The 26,004-nt window shown below is 33.2% G+C and overlaps 1 long non-coding RNA gene across 2 annotated transcripts in view; it reads left to right on the forward strand.

The window, feature by feature from the left end:
- LOC146995225 (uncharacterized) overlaps nt 1-26,004 on the forward strand; it is a 192,635-nt gene that overhangs the window by 115,677 nt on the left and 50,954 nt on the right. Inside the window, exons 2-3 of one of the 2 annotated variants that reach the window (XR_015043654.1) lie at nt 6,422-6,490; nt 8,527-8,637. This is a non-coding gene — a long non-coding RNA (uncharacterized LOC146995225). The remainder of the gene's footprint in view (nt 1-6,421; nt 6,491-8,526; nt 8,638-26,004) is intronic. The other variant, XR_015043655.1, reaches the window with a different exon arrangement.

A 26,004-nucleotide genomic window follows, 5' to 3' on the forward strand; every position in this document is an offset into this window, starting at 1 on the left:
AGTGGTGTGGTGGTAGTAGTACTTTGTAGTGGTGGTACTAAAGGTTTTCAATTTTTGTTTAGACGGTACGCTTTTGTCAAAAGGTTGAGAGCCTCTGCTTAGCATGTTGTTTAGCCGAATCCAGGTGGCCAAGTGAGAATTTTTCTCTATATCCAATAGGTGGCGCTGTATTCTAATTTAACAATATATTTATATATACTAGAAAGCTCGGCGGTCATACGAAATGATCGCTGTTCTAGATATTATAAATTGTAATTAAAATGATTTGTGCAAAGCTGTCTGCTTATTCAAACTGAATTACCCAGAGCAGGCGGCGAGACGCCCTTTGCTTACTGCCCCACGGAGTTTCCCCCTTCTACTTGCTTAATTGCTTAAAGTAGAGTGCAATGAAGGAAACCACTGGCGCTACATTTCTTAAGAGCCACCGCTAGCTCAATAAATAAAGGTGATTTAAATAATAAAATGTTAATTCACATGTCAAAGATCTCTTTATACACAATATGTCTTGTGTAGATCTTTCCATTCTTTTTAAGCTCGCCTTGCAGAGGACCATCCATTATTTTTAATTTTACGTCCGTTCTTTCACGAACTCTTGAACAGGCAACATAAAGTTGACCGTGTCCAAATGCAGGCTCAGGTCAAAAAATGCCAAAACGCTTAAGCGTTTGGCCCTGATTATGGATAGTCATAGTGTTTATGTGAGTATCGTTTGCTTCATTTTATTGTTGCAAACAGCGTAAATTCCTTTTGTTTTTCTTCTTTTAGTTTTGAACTTTATGTGTGGCAACAAGATAATTGATTGATAGAATTGTGTTTGTGACAGCCATGTAGAATGGCTCGCTTATTTTGTATCAATTATTTCGCATCGCTGACAAGTGTAATAAAATAAAAGTGTAGGAATACAGTCCATTTGTTGATTGATTATTGTTTGTGAAACATATTAAGTTTAAGAACACTTATAGTTGGTCCGTCGAGCCGGAGAGCTAGTGAAGATAGTGACTGTTCTAAGTGTATTCTAACAACGCAAATATGCATATGGTTGGTGAAAATTATCCACTTTGTGAGGTAAGTGGATTTTGAACAAAAATTCGTTTAATTTGTTGTTAAATTTTAAGAACAATGTTGTAATACAGCATAGAATTCGATTTCATTTTAATAATAGTGTTAAGTGATTTAAGAACAATTTCTGTTTTTGAATTGATCAATTATGAGTGAACTTATAACTTTTAAAACAAAAAGAGCGGTCTTACGCAGGAGTGTTACTAATTATGTAAAGAAAATTGAAACTATTTTAACTGCAGATGAAATTAATTTAATAAAACTAGAGGAATGTGTTGAATTATTGACACAAAAAGAAATTGAGTTAAAGAAGCTTGATTCTGAAATCGAAAGTTTAATTACAGATACTAAAGAATTAGAAAACGAAATAGATAATGTTCAGGAGTACACAGATAAAATTTATTTGTGGAAATTTAAAGGTGAAAAAATATTAAAAAATAAAAATAATAAAAATAATTCTAATGGTGTAATTTCAGAACAGGTTCTTGACAATATTAAATTACCCAAGTTAACATTACCGACCTTTGGTGGTAATATTACAGAATGGATAGCTTTTAAAGATCTTTTCAGTGCTTGTGTAAGAAAAAATACAAATTTATCTAATGCTCAAAAATTGCAGTATTTGAAGGCTTCGTTGAAAGGTGAAGCATATCGCATTATTCAAACCATTCAAATTTCGGATTGTAATTTTGAAATAGCATGGAATCTGTTAGACGAAAGATATTCAAATAAGAGAGAACAAATTTTTGCATATATTAAACGTTTTTTAAGTTTACCAACTATTCAAAATGAATCAGCATTTGCTATTTTAAATTTAGTTGACAATATTAATGAAGTAATTCGTTCTTTAGAAGTATTGAATCAAATCATTGATAATTTTGGTGACACTTTAATGACTTATTTAATTTTGCAAAAATTAGACCCTTCTACAAAATTATGGTGGGAACGTCAGTTAAAATCTAATGAAATTCCAAAACTTACGACTTTAATTGAATTCCTAAAAAACTATGCAAGAACACTTCAAAACAGCAAATCAACAAGTAATAAGGTACCTAAATCTGTGTTTCAAAATAAGAATAATGTTCTGGTTGCTACTTTGGGTTGTGGTTATTGTAAAGAAGATCATAGTTTAGCCAAATGTTCGAAATTTCTAAATTTATCGGTTCAGCAAAGGATAGAATTTGTAAAATCTAATCGTTACTGTTTTAATTGTTTATCTAATATGCACTTGCTCAAAAAATGCAAGAGTTTAAATACATATCAACATTGCTTTAAGAAGCATCACAGTATTTTGCACATTGTAAATAATTCAAAGAATAAAACTCAGTTAAACAGTATATCTCCGCCTACGCAATATATCATTAAAAGAGATGAATTAACGAGTCCTAAGGACGTTTCAGCCACAGTTTGTGCCTCTCATTATGATTCGAATGCAAAAGGTAATCAAACCAGTCACATTTTATTGTGTACTGCTTTAATAAAAGTTCAAAATTCTAAGCAACAATTTGTGAAGTGTAGATGTTTATGTGACACTGGATCTCAGAGATCATTTATTTCAAGGGATTGTGTGAAGAAATTAGGATTACGAGTGAAAGATAATTCCATTTCTGTATCATGTCTAGGAGAATTTAATACTATAAGTAATGGGGAAGTCGATTTGGTATTCACTTCTCATTTTAAAAGTGATATTCGTATATCAACATCAGCGTTTGTACTGGACAAGGTGACAGATAACATTCCCTATGTATCTTTGCCATCAATCATCTTCGATAACTTCAGTGATTTACAATTAGCTGATCTATTATTTTACAAGTCACAACCAGTTGACATTTTATTTGGAGTAAATGTATTTCTGCATTTAATGACGGGAGAAATTGTTAAACGTGGTCCTGATCTACCATTTGCTCTAAATTCGAGGTTGGGATGGATAATTTCGGGTACTACAAATTTTGAATCTACAAATTTTGAGCCAGTATATGTAAATCATTTGAATACAAACACAGATGAGTTAGTAAATTCTTTCTGGGAGTTAGAAAAGTTTCCAAATGTACAACCTTTAACAAATGAGGAAAAACTTTGTGAAGAACATTTTAAAAACTCGCATTTTAGAGACACATCAGGTCGTCATTCAGTTGCATTACCATTCAAACATAATAGAGATATTCTAGGTGACACCCGTGAAATGGCGTACAGAAGATTTCAATACTTGGAGAAGAGACTGTTATCTATGAAAGAAATTTACAACCAGTATATTCAGTTTATGAAAGAGTACTTTTCACTAGAACACGTAGAATTAGTGCCAGACACAGATTATGAATTAGAGAATAAACACTATTATATCCCACATCACTTCGTGTTGAAGGACTCTAGCTTAACAACAAAATTGAGAGTTGTTTTCGACGCGAGCGCTAAAACAACCACAGGTGTTTCTTTAAATGATACACTAATGATAGGCCCAAAAATACAAGATGACTTAATTTGTATTTTACTAAGATTTAGACTTCATAACATTGCAATAACCGCTGATATTAAAATGATGTACAGACAGATAAAGATTCATGAAAAAGATAGAGATTTTCAGAGAATATTATGGAGAGATAGCCCGTATAAGCAAATACAAGTTTGTCGTTTGAAAACAGTTACACATGGAACTGCAGCTGCTCCATATCTTGCAACCAAAGTTTTGAGTCAGTTAGCGATTGATGAAGAATTGAACTTTCCAAAGGCAAAGAATATAGTTTCAAGAGATTTTTATGTTGATGATATGTTAACTGGTGTAAAAGATAGTTCGGAAGGTATTGCAATGATAGACGAATTGCAACATATGCTAAAAAGTGGTGGCTTTGAGCTTCACAAATGGTCGACAAGTGAACAGTCGTTGTTAAAAACCTCTGGCTTAACAAACACAGATAGTGACAATATTCATCGTGTAATAGAAGACGAACCATTGAAAGTTCTGGGATTGGAATGGCATCCGCACAATGATGAATTCAAATGTAATGCCGGTGTAATAGAGTATCAAAGTGTTCCAACTAAAAGGATTATTTTGTCATTCGTAGCAAAACTATTCGATCCATTGGGGTGGATAGCTCCGTTTGTAATTCTCGCTAAAATGATCCTTCAGCAATTGTGGAAATTACAGTTACCATGGGATGATCCTGTAACAGAAGAGATTGATCGAAATTGGAGAAATCTATGTAGAGAAGTTAAACTTTTGAATTCTATAAATATACCTAAAAAAGTTCTGCTACCTGATTATTTTCGATGTGAACTTCACGGATTTTGTGATGCGTCTCAAAGAGGTTATGCAGCAGTTATTTATATCAAAACTTGCAATAACTCTGACATTAATGTTAAACTCGTAACAGCTAAAACTCGTGTAGCACCATTAAAATCTATTACGATTCCAAGACTGGAATTATGTGCAGCAGTGTTATTGGCACGCTTGATTCAGTCTGTAAAAGCTGCATTAGTTATAAATTTTGATTTAGTGCAAGCTTGGAGTGATTCACAAATCGTGTTGTCATGGCTAAGGTCAGATCCTAAAAAATGGCAAGTATTCGTATCTAATAGAGTTTCTGAAATACAATCCATCTTACCACCTGAGAACTGGAGCCATGTTTATGGAAAGGAAAATCCAGCTGATTGTGCTTCACGTGGATTATTTCCTGCAGAACTATTATCTCATCAATTGTGGTGGAATGGTCCTTCTTGGTTAAAGTGCAGTGAGATTGCCTTTTCTAAAAATATTCTTATAGATGAAGAGGCATTACCAGATGCACGTAAAACAGTCTCATTTGTAGTTTCTGAACCTGTACAGGAACTTGCTATTATATCAAATATATCTTCATTTCCAGTTACAACGCATATTTGCTTGGATATTAAGATTCATATCAAATTCTAAAGTAGCATATCTAGAAAGAAATACGTCTTTTTTATCTAGTAATGAAATTCGAGCTGCAACTTTCTGTATTGTCCGAATAATACAGCGATTTCACTTTTTTAACGAAATTCAATGTTTGGAGTTGGGAAAGGACTTACCTACAAACAGCAACCTCCTTACCGTGTGTCCAATTTTAGATGACAACAAAGTGTTACGTGTAAAAGGAAGACTGAAAAATGCGCAACTATCAGAAAATGAAAAACATCCAATCTTATTACCTTCAAAACACAATCTGACAGAAATCATAATTAGACACTTTCATGTCAAATATCTGCATGCAGCACCGGAACTTCTTCTATCTTTAATTAGACAGCAATTTTGGATCATAGCTGCTAGATCTGCTATCCGAAAAGTAGTAAGATCTTGTATCACGTGTTGCAAACTTAGAGCTAAAACTGCAAGTCAAATAATGGCTGATCTACCAGAATCTAGAGTAACACAATCGCGACCTTTTCATCGAACTGGAATAGATTTTTCTGGACCGTTCATGATTAAACATCGTGCAGGACGTGGACAAAAATCATTTAAATATTACGTATGCTTATTTGTGTGTTTTGTAATCAAGGCAGTACATCTTGAAGTGGTAGAAGATTTGTCAATAAAGGCATTTTTAAGTGCATTTAAACGATTTATTGCAAGAAGAGGGAAACCATTTGAGATTTATAGTGACTGCGGTACTAACTTTAAAGGTGCAGACAAAGAAATCAGAAAATGTTTTTTGCAATGTAAGCAAAATCAAGAAATTCACAAATTTTTGTCTTTAGAGGAAATAAAATGGATATTCAACCCGCCATCATCTCCCCATTTTGGTGGACTATGGGAATCGGCAATAAAGTCAATGAAATTACATCTAAAAAGGACTGTTGGTGATACTGTGCTGACCTATCCGGAATTTCAGACCTTGATAGCGCAGGTTGAGGCTTGTCTCAACTCTAGGCCATTGTGTCCAACATCGGCTGATCCAAATGATTTAACTGCATTAACACCTGGTCATTTCCTAATAGGAACGTCTTTAACTGCCATACCTGAACCAGACCTAAATTATAGTTCCTTCAATCACATTGACAGATGGCATGTGAGACAGTTTATTTTTCAGCACTTCTGGAAAAGGTGGAGTCGAGAATTTCTGTCTCAGCTTCAACAAAGACCTAAATGACAAAAAAGTCAAAACAATTTAGAAGTCAATGACTTAGTCCTAATCAAAGAAGACAACCTTCCGCCTCTTAAATGGAGGTTAGGGAGAATAATTGCTGTTCATCCGGGCTCAGATCATAGAGTTGCTAGTATTAAAACTGGTCATGGTGTCATTAAACGACCAGTCGTGAAATTGTGTCCTCTTCCTATTCAGACTAAAAAACTATGAACTGCTTCGCATATAATATTATGTATTATTTTTCTTATGTTTATCTTTTATTACAGACTAAGAAGTTTCAAAATGCTCCAACTGTTGAAATCCCAGGGGATTTCAACGAGGGCCAGGATGTTTATGTGAGTATCGTTTGCTTCATTTTATTGTTGCAAACAGCGTAAATTCCTTTTGTTTTTCTTCTTTTAGTTTTGAACTTTATGTGTGGCAACAAGATAATTGATTGATAGAATTGTGTTTGTGACAGCCATGTAGAATGGCTCGCTTATTTTGTATCAATTATTTCGCATCGCTGACAAGTGTAATAAAATAAAAGTGTAGGAATACAGTCCATTTGTTGATTGATTATTGTTTGTGAAACATATTAAGTTTAAGAACGCATATCAAAGGCAAATTTTACAGGAAATTGTCTACGTCTCAATTGAAACGACAACCCTGCGCCGTGGCAACTCCGCACCATTGGCTAGCACAGTTACGCAAGTAACCCATAAACTATCGGCGACAAACAGACACTTAAGCCGAAAATAATAAAGATATTTATTTATTTCATTTTATTTATTTTTTTACCGCTGCCGGTTTTTGCCAGTTGCATATTTCCGAATTCTATTATATATAGATGTTAAACTTAATTATTAAACGTTAAATGCACGTACTCTTGTATTTTTAATTTTTCCGGCTTAGCTTTCTCATAATATTCGTCACGCGCTGCACGGCACGGGGAATAAAACAATTTACAGTGACGCAAGCAACTAATAAACTATCGGCGACAAACACTTAAGCCGCTTATATATAAGAAAATATATATCTATATATATAGAAAAGTATCTTTGTTTTTGTTTTGGGGGGCTAATTTATATAAATCTTGTGTTGATAAAATTTTACATACTTGACCTTCAAAAGAAGCGAAAGGTCACTGTGCACATAAGATTTCGAAAAACCACCCACGGGATCCGCACACACACACACACACACACACACACACACATATATATATGTGGGATTTTAAATCCATAGCTTAATATTTTTCCTCGCGCGCTGTCTAAATTTTAGCTGTTGATTGTACGAGTGAAATTGATAGAACTCTCGCCACTTTGTTTTATGATAAGGTAGATGTAAGATGATGTAGATGGTGTGTTAATAGATGTAAGATGTTATAGATGCTGTATTAATAGATGAACTATATTATAGATGCATTAATGTTTTATTAAATGTGTTTTGTTTGAATAAGAATTGTGATTTCGAGACTAAAGAACCCATATATATATATATATATATGTACAGAGAGAGAGAGAGACATAGATAAATTTTGTGCTAATTTAATGGTCTTTTTATTAAAAACTCACCGATTTAAAAGCCTTATGTTGCCAATCTGCAAAGAGTAAGATATATTTATATTTCAAATTTTATCAGAAACCTGAACAGTATTGTTAGAAATTTCGTACATATAGTATAAATAAATTTATATAGTTTAAATTTTTGTTTAGCCCAAAGGATCTATTAATTTCGTTTTGCCATTTTGCGTTCATTCACTATAAATGACGAATCTCTTTAAATTGTTGCCACCCAATATTAGAGTCCTGTATTATATTTAAAGAAATTAAATAATGAAGAATCTGCATAAATGTATGTCTGTTTCTCCCATTGTAGTAAAACAACGGTACCTAGAGCCACCCAGTTTTGAATAACGTACGTCTCTATCCGAATATGGGCATCTGGAAGTCCAAATTTGGAATTTGTTTTATTATTCGATTTCCTATTTTATAAAACTTTAACGAATTTTTTCCTTAAAAAACTCAACGATTTCAAAGCGAGCCATAGCAGCGTTGTACGGGGGGGGGCAACATTTTTATCTCCGGCGCATGAGACTGTGTATCGAAAATTCTAAAGAAAAATGCATTGCGGTTTTTAACGAAACATCTGTACACTATCAAATTTCCGTTAAATCTATTTCACTTCAAAATAAATGAGCAATGAAAAATATAAACTCTATTTTTCATGCTCTTCCCGTTTAAAAAAAATGTAGGCCACCGATCAACGGATATCCAAAAGCTTAGAGGAAAACCCGTCGTACAGACGACATGTAAGATGTATTAGATATTAGTTGGTACACAAGACAATGAAAAAGAATAAGAATTAATTTTTGGTTTTAATTTTTCAGCCTTGAATTTGGAGCTCACTTGATGAATGGAATCGAATTTAACCTTTCCCATCAACGCGTGTCAAAGTGTCGAGAGGGATAAGTTCAAGTGACTCAAAAAACGGTGTCAAGGTAATTACTTTCCACGAGAAATTTTTTTTTATGTTTATCTTTCAGCACTGTTTAATACATGATTAAAATATACAAAGAAATTCATAGCAAATACTGTAAACCAAGCAAAGTACTCTAAAATCTGTCTTTGCGCCCACGTGTCTCAGAAGAAACGATCGCTCTTGAGAATCCCGAATCCGTAGATTTTCCATCAAATTCATTTCTATTTCCGTTTCTCGAGAATTTTCTTTTTAAGTTTCGGGATTCCCTGTTCTCGAGAAATATTATGAAAAAAAGCTGGAAATTTAAGGGGTGTCGGAACCACAAAATCTTCAAAAAATTGTGATTTCGGATTTTTGCATTTTCAAATTCTCTACACTTTTATCTTTCTAAAAATACCATTCTTTAATCTCTATGAAAATTAGAACTGTAAAAAATCTAGTTTTAATTTGTCATCGACTGCTTTGATCAATGAGAATTTTTACATAAAAACGTGTTTTTTTTTATACTCGATGTATTTTTTCTCAGGAACTACTGTTCACAGGTATCTAAAATTTTTATGGCCTATTTATTAGGTTTCCTAATATTTACTGAAATGAGCTTTTTGTGATAAACTTGGGGGAAAAAATATAAAAAATATTTTTGTGTGAGAAAAGTGCTAAATTTTACTATGCCTAACAAAATATTCTGTAAATTACTCTAAAATTCAAAATGTTTCAAATGCTCATTTCAGTATAATCAGATAGGTGTACTTTAATTACAAAAAAAGAATTAAGCCTGTATCTACAGCAGATTTTAAGTAAAGGTGCATCGAAAATGGCCAATTTAACATTGACAGTATAGGGGTTGCTGATAGCTCTTAATGCACAAAAATAAATAAATTTATTCTCATTTGACTAATTGCAGTTTCTCCAGTATGAAAAATCTCATGTGTATACCACATGGCTTCCTTGTACAAAAATATTCAATTAGACGCATTTCCCCCTGCATTTCATTTAAACTAATTTTCTCGAATTTCATTAGAGATAGATTTCTTATTCAATTAATTCAGTTCTCACTTCCCGGCAGGGCAAAAATGCATAAAACCTCAAAATATTTTGATTAATACAGAAAAAAAAAAAAAAAAAAAAAAAAAAAGGTACAGAAAAAAAACATAAAACGCTAAATACAGTTAAAATAATTAAAAAAACAATTTTTTACAATTAAAATTACAGCTTCTCAGCAAAAACAAGCCATTTCGACAGCGGGCTAGAAGACAAGTATTTCGATGCACAAAATTTAGTTTCCTTTTGGTCTCACTCGGCAAAAAAACACTGAAGGTGCAGAAAGACTTAATTTACTATCCTGCTAAATTTCAAATGTAAACAAATATGGCTGCTATGGTAAAAAATTAGGCTTAGCCGCACTTAAACAACTTTTAAATTGTTGATAGTTCTACAGTTATTGCATGCAGATTAACTGAAGGCATAAAAACCTTAACCGGAAGGAAAACATAAGGGATAAAACGGAATGTTTGAACAGTATAATTCAATCATGTTTACAGCAGAAATTCCACAATTTACCAACATATAAGGATTAAAAAGACTGAGTGCACTGAGCCGAGTCACAGAGTGGGTATTTATATATATACTTAAAGCATCCAAATTAATTTAAATTTGTTCTACTTCAATCCTGCAGCTATAGGGCAGGACTTGTTTTAAAAAAAATTATTCTAATTTTTTAATACGAATTTTTTTTTTTTTTTTTTTTTTTTTTTTTTTTTTTTTTTTTGGACTCCGATTGCAACCAAAAAGGGAGGTGAACAACTGCGTGTTATAGCAGTCCTGTGTACAAAATTTCAACGTTCTGAGGCTACTTGTTTTGAATTATGGGAGATACATACGTTCGTACGTACAGACGCAACATCAAATCTCTTTTGAATCCATTTTAAATCAGTTTTATAATTGTTAAGTGGAAAAAGATTCCTTTATTCTGTCCTTACGTACATATGTTACGCCAAAATATCGTTAAATTGCGATCAAAATGAATATTTTCTCTGAAATATGGCACCCGACATTTTTCATTATTACAATACTTCCTTTACTTCGTACAAGGAAGTAATCCATACTGAGAATTTGAGTTCCCTCTCCTACCCCCCCCCAAAAAAAAAGTGCAACCAAAAGCTATCTCATAATCTATCTGCTACTACACAAAATTTTGAAAAAATATACTGTTTGTGTAGAAGGAAATTTAACAAATCAATAATTTCCTTTCAAATGATACATTTACAGGATTTTAAAATGCCTGCAAGGTTTTATATTTACAAAGATTTCTGTATAAATGTTAGAGTTACAGTAAATTTTAGCAACAGAAATACATTATATATGCCTCTGGTATTTAAAATTGCTGAAAAAGCACAAAAACTCATGTCTGATAAAACGAAATAAAGAAATGCGAAAAGAAAAGAAATGAGAAATTCTCCGTGTTTTTTCTCCTAGAATCTTGGTGATCAAAAACAGGACTTCTTCAGCGAATAAATCATTAAAGCAAGAAAAGTTATTTACCGAAAACTCACGAGAACGTTCCCAAAATTCCCTTATTAAAAGGAATTCCGTGAGTTTTGGAAATCCCTTATTATAAGAGATGAAATTGTTTACTGAACTTACTTTTATAAGCTTTAAATGTTCAAGAGGTTCGGAAGGGGAATTTCAGATTTCGAGAAATAAAGTAATTAGTAATTCTGAAATTCTCGAAAACAATAAATTCGAGAAAACACAGTCACTACGCAGACGATTGTCACTGGAAGCGATCGATATTTCTTTTATTATAAACTAGACAGCTACGCTGCCAGCCTTCGTCTGTCTTTGAAATGTCCGGAAAAATGCTTGAAGGGAACACGAAATGTAAAATTTAAAAACTGCGCAGAATTCGACTCTGCAGAACAAACAAAATTACAATGAAATAAGCAATATCCCTTAATACAAATATTATTATCCTAATAAATAAATTAATCAACCTTCCGATGCCTTCTGTCAACAAACGTCCAGTATCCAAGAGAAACAGTAAATTTAAAAACTCGAGAATGTGCAGTGCTGGTTTTCAACAGTCAACAGTCCAGTATACAACTGAATGAAAAATGTTGCCAAAACCAAATTTCTAAAAGAATGAAACTATTTAAAATGATGCGATAAGATCGAAAAGATTAAAAAAAAAAAAAAAATCTGATTCGAATTTTGAAAAAATCGCTTCAAGCTGCACTGGCTCTTGTGTAGATGCACCTATATACCAAACTTCGTAGCCCTGAGTCTATTAGCTTACACGCAGCACGAACGAAAGACACACAGACTCTTTCTTTCATTATATGTAGAGATACTTAGGTAGACAGGCATCATTTTATAAGGCCTACCATTGTCTGAGCGGTAAAATCGCTGAACACTGGTAGTTACGCATCGCTTCGTTTTCATCATGTGTAACGTGTATAAAAGTCTGTTTCCCTTAGAAAGTCCTCCGCGAAGATATCCCTTCCCTTAGGCAGATAGCTCTAGTGTGCTTTGCCATAATCAAGTAAACCTAGCCAAATCAAACGGTTATAAAGATTCGCGCGTTCTTAGCAGGATCAGCTTCTAACTTGAAAAAAAGAAGGTGCCTTTTAAGGGTGGGGGCACTTTTCTGCAAATTCGATTTTCGTTTATCATTTTAAATCGTAAAAGAAGTAAGAATCGTATTTGCCTAAGAATATGCCAGCATGAAAGCCTTAAGCCTCTTAGGAATGTTCTTTTTTAAATTCCTACTATTAGCTCACACTCTCGCTATATCTTGTTCAAATTTTCAATCGTTATCAAAATACTTTTTATTCATCCACTCAAGTTCAAATACATTTTTTTAAAAACTTGCAATGGATGACACTTGATGTTAATACAATTTTTTTCACATATTACAAATTTTTCAAATTTTTAATTTAACATTTTTTACATTTTAAAATATTTTTCTTTGTTGACCTAAGTAGGAATTAATTAAATTTTTTAATTAAAATAATTATTAATTAATTAAATTTTATTTAAAAATTAAATTTTATTTAATTAATTGTTAATAATTAATTTTCAGTCGTTAATAAAATACTTTTTATTCATCCACTCAAGTTCAAATACATTTTTTTAAACTTGTATTGGATGACACTTGATGTTAATACAGTTTATTTATTTATTTATTTATTTATTTTTTGTATTTAATTAAAATTTTATTTATTTATTTATTTGTTGACCTAAGTAGGAATTAAAAATTTTTTTTTTTATATTACTTGTTTCGAAGTCAGAAACTGGTTTTCATAAGGAGAGCATTTGCATCAGAACACCGTTACAAAACGTTTCCTCCTGATTTTCTGAACTACGACCAACCTGCATAAAGAGTGAGAACAACCTTATGACAGCGCACTGTTATGTAGATATCCCAACAAATAGATAACTGGCAAGTTGTTGAATTCTTAACATTTAAATGCTTGAATTTTGAATTTAATTTAATTTTTTAAATTTAATTCAAAAATACATTAGAATTGATATCAAAATAGGAAAAATATTAAAAAAATAAGTTTTTATTCCAATTTTTGAAAGAATGTAATTTTTTCCGAATGGACTACATTTTTGCAAAAAACATATGATAAGCAAATGTGTAATAAAAATTTTATGTAATAATACATACCTTATAAACTTGTTCAGAAAATTTTAAATCTTTGAATACATCAAAATAACAACAAACAGTGTAAAGACATTAGGATTTTTTTTTAACCTGGAGAAGTGAGAAAGGAACAATCCCCTCGCCGCGACTCGAATCTCGGACCTCTCGAATACGCGTCGAGCGTGCTGACCATTACATCACGAAGGCATGCTAAGGAGGCAGGAGAAATACCTTATATACTCCCCCTTTTTAAGGGAGACTGGGGATCCAATCGCCAAATCCTGGTTCTGGAGAATCATCATCCACCACCTTTTTTTTTTTTTTTTTTTTTTTTTTAAGTTCGGGCGGCACTGTAGAGAAATTAGGTTATTTCGAAGTAGGAGACATGAAAAATATGCAATGCCCTCGCCGGGACTCGAACCACGGATTTCTCGAATACGTGTCGAGCGTGCTGACCATTACACCACGAAGGCTTGCTAAGAAGGCGGGAGAAATACCTCATTAATCAAATTACACAAAATGAAAAATTTGTAAACACGAATGATGTCCACATCCTACACATCAACTCACTATAATGACCGTTATATCGCTACACCACACTGAAACTTTCAAAACTATACACGTAAACATTATGTATTCCAATTGGTTACACTATGCAGTAAGCTAAAATTCGTGTTTTGATTTGATACACATAACTAAATATGAGTATGTTTTCAAGTGGCAACTAGGTTTTAAAAGAAAAATCAGCGATAATGACTATAACGGAAAGCGAATTTATTAAGTGCACATTGGTATCGCAACCGTGGGTGTGGCTTCTGAAACTGACCAATGAGATTTAACTGCAAAATTCGATCACGTGATCTTTCGTGAAAAGGTAAAACAGCAATGCATTTTCTGAAAAACAAGTACTCCTATCTTTCTAAATTCAATTAATATTGCGCTGAAATAATCTGTCTTCACTGCTTTGGCATTTTAACTTCATGTTCAGCCGCTCAAAGTGGTTAGCGTCGCTGACGGCCGTGCCGAAGGGTCCGGGTTCGAATTCCTGAGAAGGCATGGGTGTTTGTAAATGTATAGTGTCCGTGTGGGATGGAGGCACTCTAAATATGCGGCGAGCCGAAAGTCCTCTCGAGAGATTGCTGGTAAGGGAAGAGGGGTGGGAGACCGTCGAACCCATCCCCCCTGGAGTGCTCTCCATTAAAATTGAGGGCGGAACTGAGCTAAACCGCACTGTAACCTATAAGGTACTCAAGACTGTTGCAGACGATAGGCGTAAACTTGCGCTCCTTGCCACGAGGAATTTAATGGGCTTCAGGTGACTATAAAGTTCAGACAAGTGAGAATGAGCAGCAACAACAACACAACAACTTCATGTTCAGCTTTTACTAAACAGTCATTGATGACCGTTTGAAAAGTATCAGCATGGACCACATTCCAAAACTTCGACATCTGCCGAATTCTCGAAGTGTGGGACAATTTCGACAGCAAACTAAAAACATGAATGACTCTAGCAGGTATGGGGGAGGCATTTTTGGAGATGATTGTAAATCGGCGTGGGCAAACTCACCGTTAATAGGTGTTTTCACTTCCGTGTATTTTCTGGCTCGTTAACAAGTCTCAAAATGAACGATCCTTGACCCTATTTCGGGGTCCAACAGGTGCAGATTTTCTTCTTCGAAAGTCAAAAGTATTTACCTTTTTTGAATTCTGTCGCACATAATTTATTGAGATTTCAGAATGCTTCAGGAAAAGTACAGATTCCTTTTCATAAGGATACTTTAATTAGTTTTATTCTGTCCATTTGAAATATTCTTGAACTCTGAGAAGTGGTTGCCCTATTTGATGTTTGGAATAAAAGCTTCTTGTCTCGTTATTAAAATCTATTGACATCTGGTAACACTGTGCAAAATATTTAAATTCTTTCCTTGTTTTCTCAAGTTTATTATTATTATTCTCTAAAATATTCATAAAAATAAATAAAAAGAAATCTGAAGATCTTTTTTCAGATTTGATATAACCTCTAAAGCGGCTTTTTTTAGCGTTTCGTGCGTTACCTTTATTTATTGAATATCATGTTTTTCGCACTTTAACCATAAAACTCAATTCAACGGCAATATCGCAAAATAATTTAAAAAGAAAGTGTATCTTTAGAATTTCCGATACACAATCTCGAGCGCTGGAGATAATTTTTTTCCCGTACAGTGTTGCCATTGCTCGCTTTGAAATCTTTGAGTTTGTTAATTAAAAACAAAATATGAAATATCTACATATAATAAAGGGTTTGTCTGTGTGTATGTGTCCTTTCATTCGTGCTGCGCGTAAGTTAATAGACCCAGGGCTACGAAATTTGGCACATAGGTGCATCTAGGCAAGAGCCAATGCACTTCGAAGCGATTTTCTCAAAATTCGAATGTTTTTTAAAATTATTATTATTATTATTATTATTATTATTTATTTTATGTTTTTTGATGATATTGCGTCAAATACGAGTAGATAATTCTCTCTCATTAGATCAGCAACAATGGCAACAATTGTTGCTGACTTATCACTGTTGCCATTGTTGCTATATCAGCACTGCTGCCACTCGGAAAAATGAGGGCGATAATTCTTTGCAGTATTTAAATTTAATATTTCTCTTGGATACTGGACGCTTGTCGAGAGAACATTTATTTTCAAAAAGCCAGACGGTACATTCAAAAAGCCAGACGAAGGCTGGCCACATAGCGGCTAGTAGATAATAAAACAAATTCCGAATTCTGAATTTGGGTTTCCAGAGGCCCATATTTGAGTGGAATACACACATTTACGCAAATTCTTCATTATTTAATTTCTTTAAATATAATACAGGGTGATAATATTCGGTGGCAACAGTTTGAAAAGTGATACTCCGGTATTTGTAGTGATTCTCCACAAAATGCCAAAACGAAATTAATAGCCCTTCTGGGCTAAAAGCTACAGACAAGAGACTCATAAAAACTATAAACAACGGACTAAAAACTCTTGAAAACGATCATTACTCCACTGCAGGCAACCACTGTATTCTTATACATGCTGGGTGTTGTATAAGCAGCTTGCATATCCAGCTTGCACTGGAATGTCTTGGGTTCGAATTTTGGCGGGAATTTTTTTTTTCTGCTTCAGTAAAATTCGGTAATCTCTGTGGTGATGTCCAATATAAAAAGGGGTGTGTGAACGATAATTTGTCATCACCTGGATTAGCGAACTTGGCCGCGAACTTCTCCCCAGTCGCGTTAAGGCGGAAGAAGAAGCAATGAATGATGGAAGGCAGGGTTTCTCAAACTATGACCACTAATGGCACATAGCATTACTTTTGAACGTATAATTTTTACATTATTTTGTCAAGGCTGCATTGATTTTTAATCGGAAAATGCTTCTGTGATTGTATATACATTTTTTATTTTTATTTATACGTTACAAACTATAAAAGGGTTTGGGTTTATGTAATCATGGCAAAGCCTCGAGGCCTATCTGCCTAAGGGGAAGGATGCGTTCCTGGTGGACTTTCTGAGGAATATTTCTTTCTCCCGCCTTCTTAGCGTGCCTTCGTTGTGTAGTGGTCTGCATGCTGTGCGCGTGTTCCAGAGGTCCGTGGTTCGAGTCCCGGCGAGGACGTTGCTCATTTTTCATCTCTTCTGCTTCAAAAATACCTAATTGCTCTACAATGGGGCCCGAACTAAAAGGGTGGTGAAAGAGGATTCTCCAACCCCAGGATTTGGCGACTGGATCCCCCTAAAACCCCAGTCGGCCTTTAAAAAGGGGAAGTAGATAAGGTATTTCTCCCGCCTTCTTAGTCCGCCTTCGTAGTTTAGTGATCTGCACGCTGGGAGCGTATTCCAGAGGTCCGTGGTTCGATTCCTGGCAAAGGCGTTGCTCATTTTTCACATGAAAACGCCCATGCGGTCAGCCCGTTCTCGGGATTCAAACCTCGGACCGAACTACCAGTGTTCGGCGATTTTACCGCTCGGCTTCTGGTAGACCTCAAAACATAAAAGTAGGAGACCCGCTGATGTAAGGAATTAACACCCCTCCCTCATTGATATAGTGGTTACTGATGCTAACAGTCATATTGTTGGAATTGCTTGGAATCTCGGAGAAGGCATGGATGCTTGTTAGTGTACAGTATCTCTGCGGCATGGGGACCCTTATAATACTGGTGAGCGACAGTCAGCTTGATGGGGGAAGAGGGTTGAGAGATCTATCTCCTGGAGTACTCTACGTCAAAACTAGGGCGGAGGTACAGAGTTAGTGCAGTGGGATTACACCTCTACGACCAGTGGGGGAAAACTTGGCTCCCCGCCTAATTCTACCTATATCTGTATATTTTGATTTTATTTATATTTATGTGGCGCTACAATGTGATATTATTACAGACAATAAGATGCACAATAAGATTTTGTTGCCAAACTGTAATAAATTAGTCAAAAAGAGTCAAAGAGTCAAAAGCATTTATTGAATATCTTTCATTTAAAGAGTGTAAGCAGTGCGTTTATTAAAATTCTTAGTTTTGTATTGGAATGCAAAACTTGCTTTGAGTATGTATCCGCTCCCCTTGGGCCTCTAGCTTGCGACCACTGTCATAGACAACTAAAAGAATATATCATTCAAGCGTAATAAGTACGTCAACGATGTGTAAGTTCGAAAATGCTATTAACAGTTATCTATATAAAGAAGAATGTCTGTTTATGTGTTTGTTTGTTCGTGATTAACTCAGTCACTACTATAGTTGCCGTCACCAAACTTTCTACAATTCGTTTCTGGACCCTAGGAAAGGTCATCGTCCCCCCTAAAAAGCTAAAATAATGGATATTAATTAAAAACTCTGAAAACTCTCATTTTTCCGGGTGGCAATAGTCTCGCACGCTAGAAAAGAAAATTTGATTTATTTCTAAAAGTGTTGCCACTGCTGGCTTTCAAATCGTAGAGTTTGTTAATAAAAAAATTTCTGTTGTTTACAACGAAATAATTCCTAACATTAAATACATTATTCCCCATTCCAAAAATTCGTGGTAAGCCATTTCGAGTGTTCTCATCTTCGTACGACTTCAATCAGCAGAGATATTAATTAAAAACTCTGAAAACACTCATTTTTCGTACTCATTTTTTCCGAGTGGCAACAGTCTGGCGCGTTGGAGATAAAAATGCTTTATTTCGAAAAGTGTTGATAGTGCTAGCTTTGAAATAGTAGAGTTCGTTAATCAAAAATTTGTAGCAGTTTTTTTTTTTTTTTTTTTTTTTCTGCTATGGAAATTTTTATGCGGGTTCCATATCGCATCAGAGTGAAAAATTAATGACTAAGAATGGTATTTTTTGCATCGTTATTAGAAATCTCTGTTGTTAGATACATTACTCTTATTCTAACGTAACTGACATCGGGTACTTCAGCTAGTAATAAATATGCAAACAGCGATGTGGCGTGCGAACTCCCGGCAATTGCGCAAATGTGGACTTCAATTAGACCAGTTATGGGCGTGTCGTTATGCGCTAAATGCTTTCACTTTAGGAGGGTGTCAAGAGCGAATCGGAAATGTATGTATATACGGAATAACTTGTATTTTATTCTTTGAGTCTCGGTTTTTTATTTGCCTTGGTATTATTTATGTGTGCCACACAGAATCATTGCTAGTATTGTGACTATCATTCGCCACAGATGCATCGGCCTCGATGTCGAGGAAGTAGAACTTGATCCGTTATGACAAGACACACGGGCCTGAGGAAATAGAAATGAATTAATCATTTGTTTTCTGCCCTTGTAGCTTTGTGCAAGTCATTCAAGTTCTTTAATACCCGAGTCATCAAATCATTTCGATCATTCTTGAGCAAGCCTTGGATTACGAAGCGGGATATTATCGAGTGACAAGAAAGGCCCTTCGCTGAGACGCTGACATAAATTTGAGAATTTAATATTAAATCCCAATCTCAGGAATTGAAGGGCATCTTGCTATGACAAGCCCGTTGCAAAGATGAAATTGTTTTACATTTCCAAACTGAAAATCACCGAGTTCTTCATCGGTACACGACTTAGTGTTAACTAAAGTTTATGAAGATGACTGTGTGTTTTTTATCTTTACGCAACTAAGTATTGTTACTTGTGTACGGGTTTGGGATCGATTAAATGTATACTGAATCGATTATAACTTGATAAGATTTATTTTCCCAAAAGAAACACTTGGCCACGGACGACACAGAGATGAGGAAATCGCGTGTACCGTCCCCGCAAGTCACTGTTTCCAAGCTTTTATGATGTGCCAAACGACATTGTCTGGCATCGCAGACGCAATAATTCGTTCCAGTTTGACAGTACAAGAGACAAAACTTCACGACCAATATGAAGAGATTTTAACGTTCTGAACGGTGTCTCTTGTCCAAGTCTCACGATTTCGGGAGGGCTGACAGACCAATGATCTTGTTTTTCCTCTGATATTGTTCCAGATATAACGAATCAGAGAATGTGAAATACTACTGAAAAATTAAGGAGGCGTGGCTAATTCAGTTTGCAGATTTTCTCCAACGGAACATCGCGTCAGAATGCTTTTGAACTTTCGACTAGAGAGACCCTCGTTAGCAAGTCCCTCACGTTACGAGGACTAGACTTCACTACCATAATTGCTATTCATGGAAAGAGCTTCTGGTAATTGTAATAAATATGTTTTTGAGTTCAGAAATGCAGTAAGTATTACGCAACCTCACACATGTACACTGCGGGGGGGGGGGAATGGAACAGTTCGATATCTCCCGTTCTACTGGGCCGATTGACAAAATTCAAATTGCGTTTTTCATGTCTCGAAAGCGCGACTTAGGATTGTCTTAGATTTATATATAGCATTGTTCTAACATAGGTATTTTGACACAAATCCGACTTTTTCTAAAATAGCATACCATTTTTTTTCCATATTTCGATTCTACGACCCAAATTATGCCTAGATATTAAATTTTGTAAAATTTGGAGCTACATTTACGAAGAAATTCAAAAATTTATCTTGGCGCATTTTTTTTCAGTTTGCGCCAAGAATAATTCACTTGGCGAATTTCTAAATACGTGGTAACCCATTTTCCTTTCTCTTCCATTATGCTGGAGCGGAAAAAAAGCGCCTCGTTCCTATCTTTTTACATTATGCAGGAGCGAAAAAAAAAGTCACATCGTTCTTACTTTCAAATAATTTTAGCAAAGTGTGTAAACCACATTTAACGTTTTATCACTTTCAACAAACATGCCCAATTTCAAAACGCGTTAATATATAAATTCACGTATATCTTCGGAAATTTTGAGTATAAAACTGTTATTTTTGAAGGTATGTTTAGAAACACGTCTATTTTAAGGTGATGGTAAAATTTTTATATAGATAATAATTAAAAATTTTTTTGAAAAATTTATAAAAATTATTTAAAAATGCAAATTTTAAAAATAAATCATAAAAAATGACTGAATTTTATCTGGAATGAACCTCAATTTCGAAACGTGAAAGGAAGAATGAAATAAGTTCAATAAAAAAAAGAGAGATTAATAAGTATGTACCAAACTCAGTATTGAGGAGCTAAAATTTTGAGAGCTAATTGTTTAAAAACGACTCGTGCGATTTTTACAAAACTTGGTAGCTAGGCGTAATTTGAGTCGTAGAATCGCAATATAGGAAAAAATTGGTATGTCATTTCAGAAAAAGTCCGATTTTGTGTCAAAATAGCTATATTGGAACAAAGCGTTTATATTTAGAATAAGTAAACAAATAGTAAAAATATAACCCGATTATTATCTGGATTGTTTATGACTGAATGAGTTCGGATATTTCGAGCTTGTAATATTTCTTAATATTTAATGTAATGAAATATATGCATTTTGCTTTTTGCACACTTAAGAATAAATTTTGGTCGTTAGTAATAGAAGATTACTGGTTTAAATTTAAGTAAATAAATAGTAAAAACATAACCCAGTTGTTATCCGGATTGTTTGTGATATAATTAGTTCAAATATTTTCAGCTTATAATATTTATTAATATTTAATATAATGAAATATATGCATTTTGATTTCTGCAAATTTAAGAATAAATTTCGGGCGGTAATAACAGAAGAAGGTTTCTCGTTTAAGTTTATAATTTAACTGAATAAATAGTAAAAGGGTAACCCGATTATTATCCGGATTGTTTTTATGATTTAGTTCAGATATTTCGAGCTTATAATATTTATTAATATTTAGTGTAATGAAATACGTGCATTTTGCTTTTTGAAAATTTAAATATAAATTTTGAATTTTGGGTGGTAATAATAGAAAAAGATTACTGATTTGAATTTAGAATTTAAATAGATAAATAGTAAAAAGGTAAACCGATTATTATCCGGATTATTTTTATGATTCAATTAATTCGGGTGTTTCGAGCTTATAATATTTATTAATATTTAATGAAAAGAAATATATGCATTTTACGTTTTACAAATTTAAGAATAAATTTTGAATTTTGGGCGGTAATAACAGAAGAAGATTACACGTTTAAATTTAGAATTTAAGTAAATAAATAGTAAAAAGATAACCCAATTATTATCCGGATTGTTTGTGATATAGTAGTTAGTTCGAATATTTCGAGCTTGTAATATTTATTAATATTTAACATGATGAAACATATGCGTTTTGCTTTTTGAAAATTGAAGAATAAATTTTGCGCGGAAATAATTGAAGAAGATTACTTGTTTAAATTAAAAATTTAAGTAAATAAATAGTAAAAAGATAACCCGATTATGATCCAGATTGTTTTTATGATTCAATTAGGATATTTCGAGCGTATAGTATTTATTAATATTTAATATAATGAAAGATATGAATTTTGAGCGGTAATAATATAGAAGATTACTCGTTTAAATTTAGAATTTAAGTAAATAAATAGTTAAAGGATAACCCGATTATTATCCGGATTGTTCTTACGATTCAATTAGTTCGGATATTTAATGTACTGTATTTCGCTTTTCGCTATTTAAGAATTTGTTTTGAATTTTGGGCAGTAATAATAGAAGATTATTCGATTATTCGTTTAAATTAAGAATTGAAGTAAATAAATAGTAAAAAGATAACCCGATCATTATCCGGATTGTTTTTTATGATTCGATTAGTTCAGATATTTCGAGCGTATAGTATTTATTAATATTTAATGTAATGAAATATATGAATTTTGAATTTTGAGCGGTAATAATAGAAGATTACTCGTTTAAATTTAGAATTTAAGTAAATAAATAGTTAAAGGATAACCCGATTATTATCCGGATTGTTCTTACGATTCAATTAGTTCGGATATTTAATGTACTGTATTTCGCTTTTCGCAAATTTAAGAATTTGTTTTGAATTTTGGGCAGTAATAATAGAAGATTATTCGTTTAAATTAAGAATTGAAGTAAATAAATAGTAAAAAGATAACCCGATCATTATCCGGATTGTTTTTTATGATTCGATTAGTTCAGATATTTCGAGCGTATAGTATTTATTAATATTTAATGTAATGAAATATATGAATTTTGAATTTTGAGCGGTAATAATAGAAGATTACTCGTTTAAATTTAGAATTTAAGTAAATAAATAGTTAAAGGATAACCCGATTATTATCCGGATTGTTCTTACGATTCAATTAGTTCGGATATTTAATGTACTGTATTTCGCTTTTCGCAAATTTAAGAATTTGTTTTGAATTTTGGGCAGTAATAATAGAAGATTATTCGTTTAAATTAAGAATTGAAGTAAATAAATAGTAAAAAGATAACCCGATCATTATCCGGATTGTTTTTTATGATTCGATTAGTTCAGATATTTCGAGCGTATAGTATTTATTAATATTTAATGTAATGAAATATATGAATTTTGAATTTTGAGCGGTAATAATAGAAGATTACTCGTTTAAATTTAGAATTTAAGTAAATAAATAGTTAAAGGATAACCCGATTATTATCCGGATTGTTCTTACGATTCAATTAGTTCGGATATTTAATGTACTGTATTTCGCTTTTCGCAAATTTAAGAATTTGTTTTGAATTTTGGGCAGTAATAATAGACGATTACTCGTTTAAATTTAGAATTTAAGTAAATAAATAGTAAAAAGATAACCCGATTATTATCCGGATTGTTTTCATTCAATTAGTTCAGATATTTCGAACTTATAATATTTATTAATATTAAACGTCATGAAATATATAGATTTTACATTTTGCAAATTTAAGAAGAAATTTTGAATTCTGAACGGTAATAATAGAAGATTACTCGTTTAAATTTAAGTAAATAAATAGTAAAAAGATAACCCGAATATTATCTTGATTGTTTATGATTTAATTAGTTCGCATATTTCGAACTTAATATGTTAAGCAATCATTGAGCAATTTCTTTAATGAACAAAAAACCTGTTATATAGTTTTTACTGTATCAGAAATCTTACTTTTACAGATACCTCGATGTAATTTCTATGTAAATAAACATTACCGGTTTTAGGCGTTATTCTTCCACCACAAAAAGTTTCTCCTTGAAAGGCCGTAGACGATCTTCTTCAAATAGTGTCAAGGACGACCACTGATCAGAAAAACCCTTTTGCTTTTGTTTCATATTTTTATTAAATTTCGCTTTGAATTAGGGCGAGATTTGAGAAAGAATTCGAGAATCAATGATGCGCTTGTGGAATGTGGGGCACAGCCTGTGAAAACTCTTCAATATCACTAGCATTTGTTTTCATTCAGAATTATGCAGTGTTTATTTAATTTTTCCACTCTCCCGTGTATTCAGGGTTTGGTAATGGACTCCTGGAACATTCTAGATGATATTTCGGCAGACTGTGAATAATTATCCGTTCTTTGTTATCTGAAACGTCATCATCCTCGTTCCGAATGTCTTTCTATGGCGATCAATTTCTTTAACTAGTTCAGCATCCTAAAAATATCAGACGGAGGTTTTTATTTCAAAAATTTAGGTTATCGATAGTTAGATCATCGATTTAGCTTTCTCGTTTAAGTTATCAATCTGGAACGGGTGTTAAATGTACAAAAAACGATAGTTTGGGATACGCGAAGTCTCTGACATTGTGTAAACGTAGAACTCTTCCTGCTGTTGTGAAATTCTGCTAAAATTTTAACTTTGATGCTTATGAAATAAGTGTAAGTCTTAAAACAAACAAAATAAATTTGGAAGAAAATAAAATTCTGAAAGCTTCCAGATTTTATATTACGACCAAAGGGGAGTCTTTTTAGTGTTTTGTGTGTTACCTTTACTTATTAAATAGCATGTTCTTCGCACTTATACCATAAAATTCAATTAAACAGAAATATTGCAAAAATAATTTAAAAGAGCATATCTTTAGAATTTGCGATGTTTCTTTTTGATAGTGTTGCCATTGCTTGCTTTGAAATCGTCAGTTTCTTAATCAAAAACTCATAAATGTCCCATTTTCAAATGGAGGACTACGTTATTCAAAACAGGATGTCGATACGTACCGTTGTTTTTCTTTTTCACGGCGCCAGAAACATAGATACATTCATGCAGATTCTTCGCTATTTAATTTCTTTAAATATAATGCAGGGCGATAATATTAAGTGGCAACAATTTAAAAATTGACTCAAAATTTATAGTGAATCGAAGCAAAATGCCAAAACGAAATTAATAGCCCTTCTGGGCAAATTCTCCTTTAAGGTAAAACTTTTAGCTGCACTTGTCAGTTCGAAACGATTATATGTGTACAGCATATTTATTGCTGACAGTTTTCAAATGTGTAATATAAATCTACTTTTACATATAAAGTATTCCGGTTTAAATTATCACGTCCGTTTTTTTTTTTTTTTTTTTTTTTTTTTTTTTTTTTTTTTTTGAGAGTCTTCTAGTGATAACGTTAGAATAAGGCGCAAATTTCCGTGATCATTTTGGCGAATTTTAGATGATTTGATAAGATTTAGTACAGCAAGTTTTTCTGCGTATGTTATGTCTCAATTCAAACTTTATTTAACCTTGAAAAAGACGATGCAAATTAACATAAAACTGATACTTCTCTATTAATGGGTCACTTGGAGCCAAACATATATGTTGGCGTGAAATCTAAGTAGATGGCGGCAGCCCTAACAATAAAGCTTCACAAACACAGCGCAGCCGTTCATGACGAGATATAAACAGGCTACCACATTTGGCGCCACAGCAGACATTTGGCGACTGACGCCCCGTTATCGTAAAAGTCCCATAAAACTGAAATACAGTAGGCGCCGCTAACATTCATGAAATGATAACTATATGGATAACATTAACTGATAATAAATTATTTATCCATGGCTATGTGGGTAACATTAACCGAATGATAACTATCCTGATAACATTAACCGATAATAAATGTTTTATCCACGCGTATCTGGATAACATAAACCGAATGATAACTATCTGGATAACATTAACCCTTTCCGGCACGCTACCTTTTAAAGTCAGAATCTTGATTTAAAAAAAAAAAAAAAAAAAAAGTAGGCAGTCTAATTAGGCCTAGAGGAGTATACAAGTAAAATTTTGTGAAGATAGCACTTATCGTTTTAATTCTGTGTGCCCAAAGTGGCACACTAATTGAATAGAGCTTCGAAAAGAGTGCAGAAACGAGCATTGTTGTCAATGAACGGACCAATGAAATGCGGAGAAACAAGGAATACAGACTCTCAGTTGTCCTAGATGATCGGCAAGCCCGGTCTGCGCACACCTAGGGTTCGCTGTTTGATTTTAGGCAAGATTTCAAGAT

Source organism: Stegodyphus dumicola, chromosome 10 (assembly GCF_044657685.1).
Source record: "Stegodyphus dumicola isolate Sdum_Otavi_A_Nest chromosome 10, ASM4465768v1".
Lineage (NCBI taxonomy): Eukaryota > Metazoa > Arthropoda > Arachnida > Araneae > Eresidae > Stegodyphus > Stegodyphus dumicola.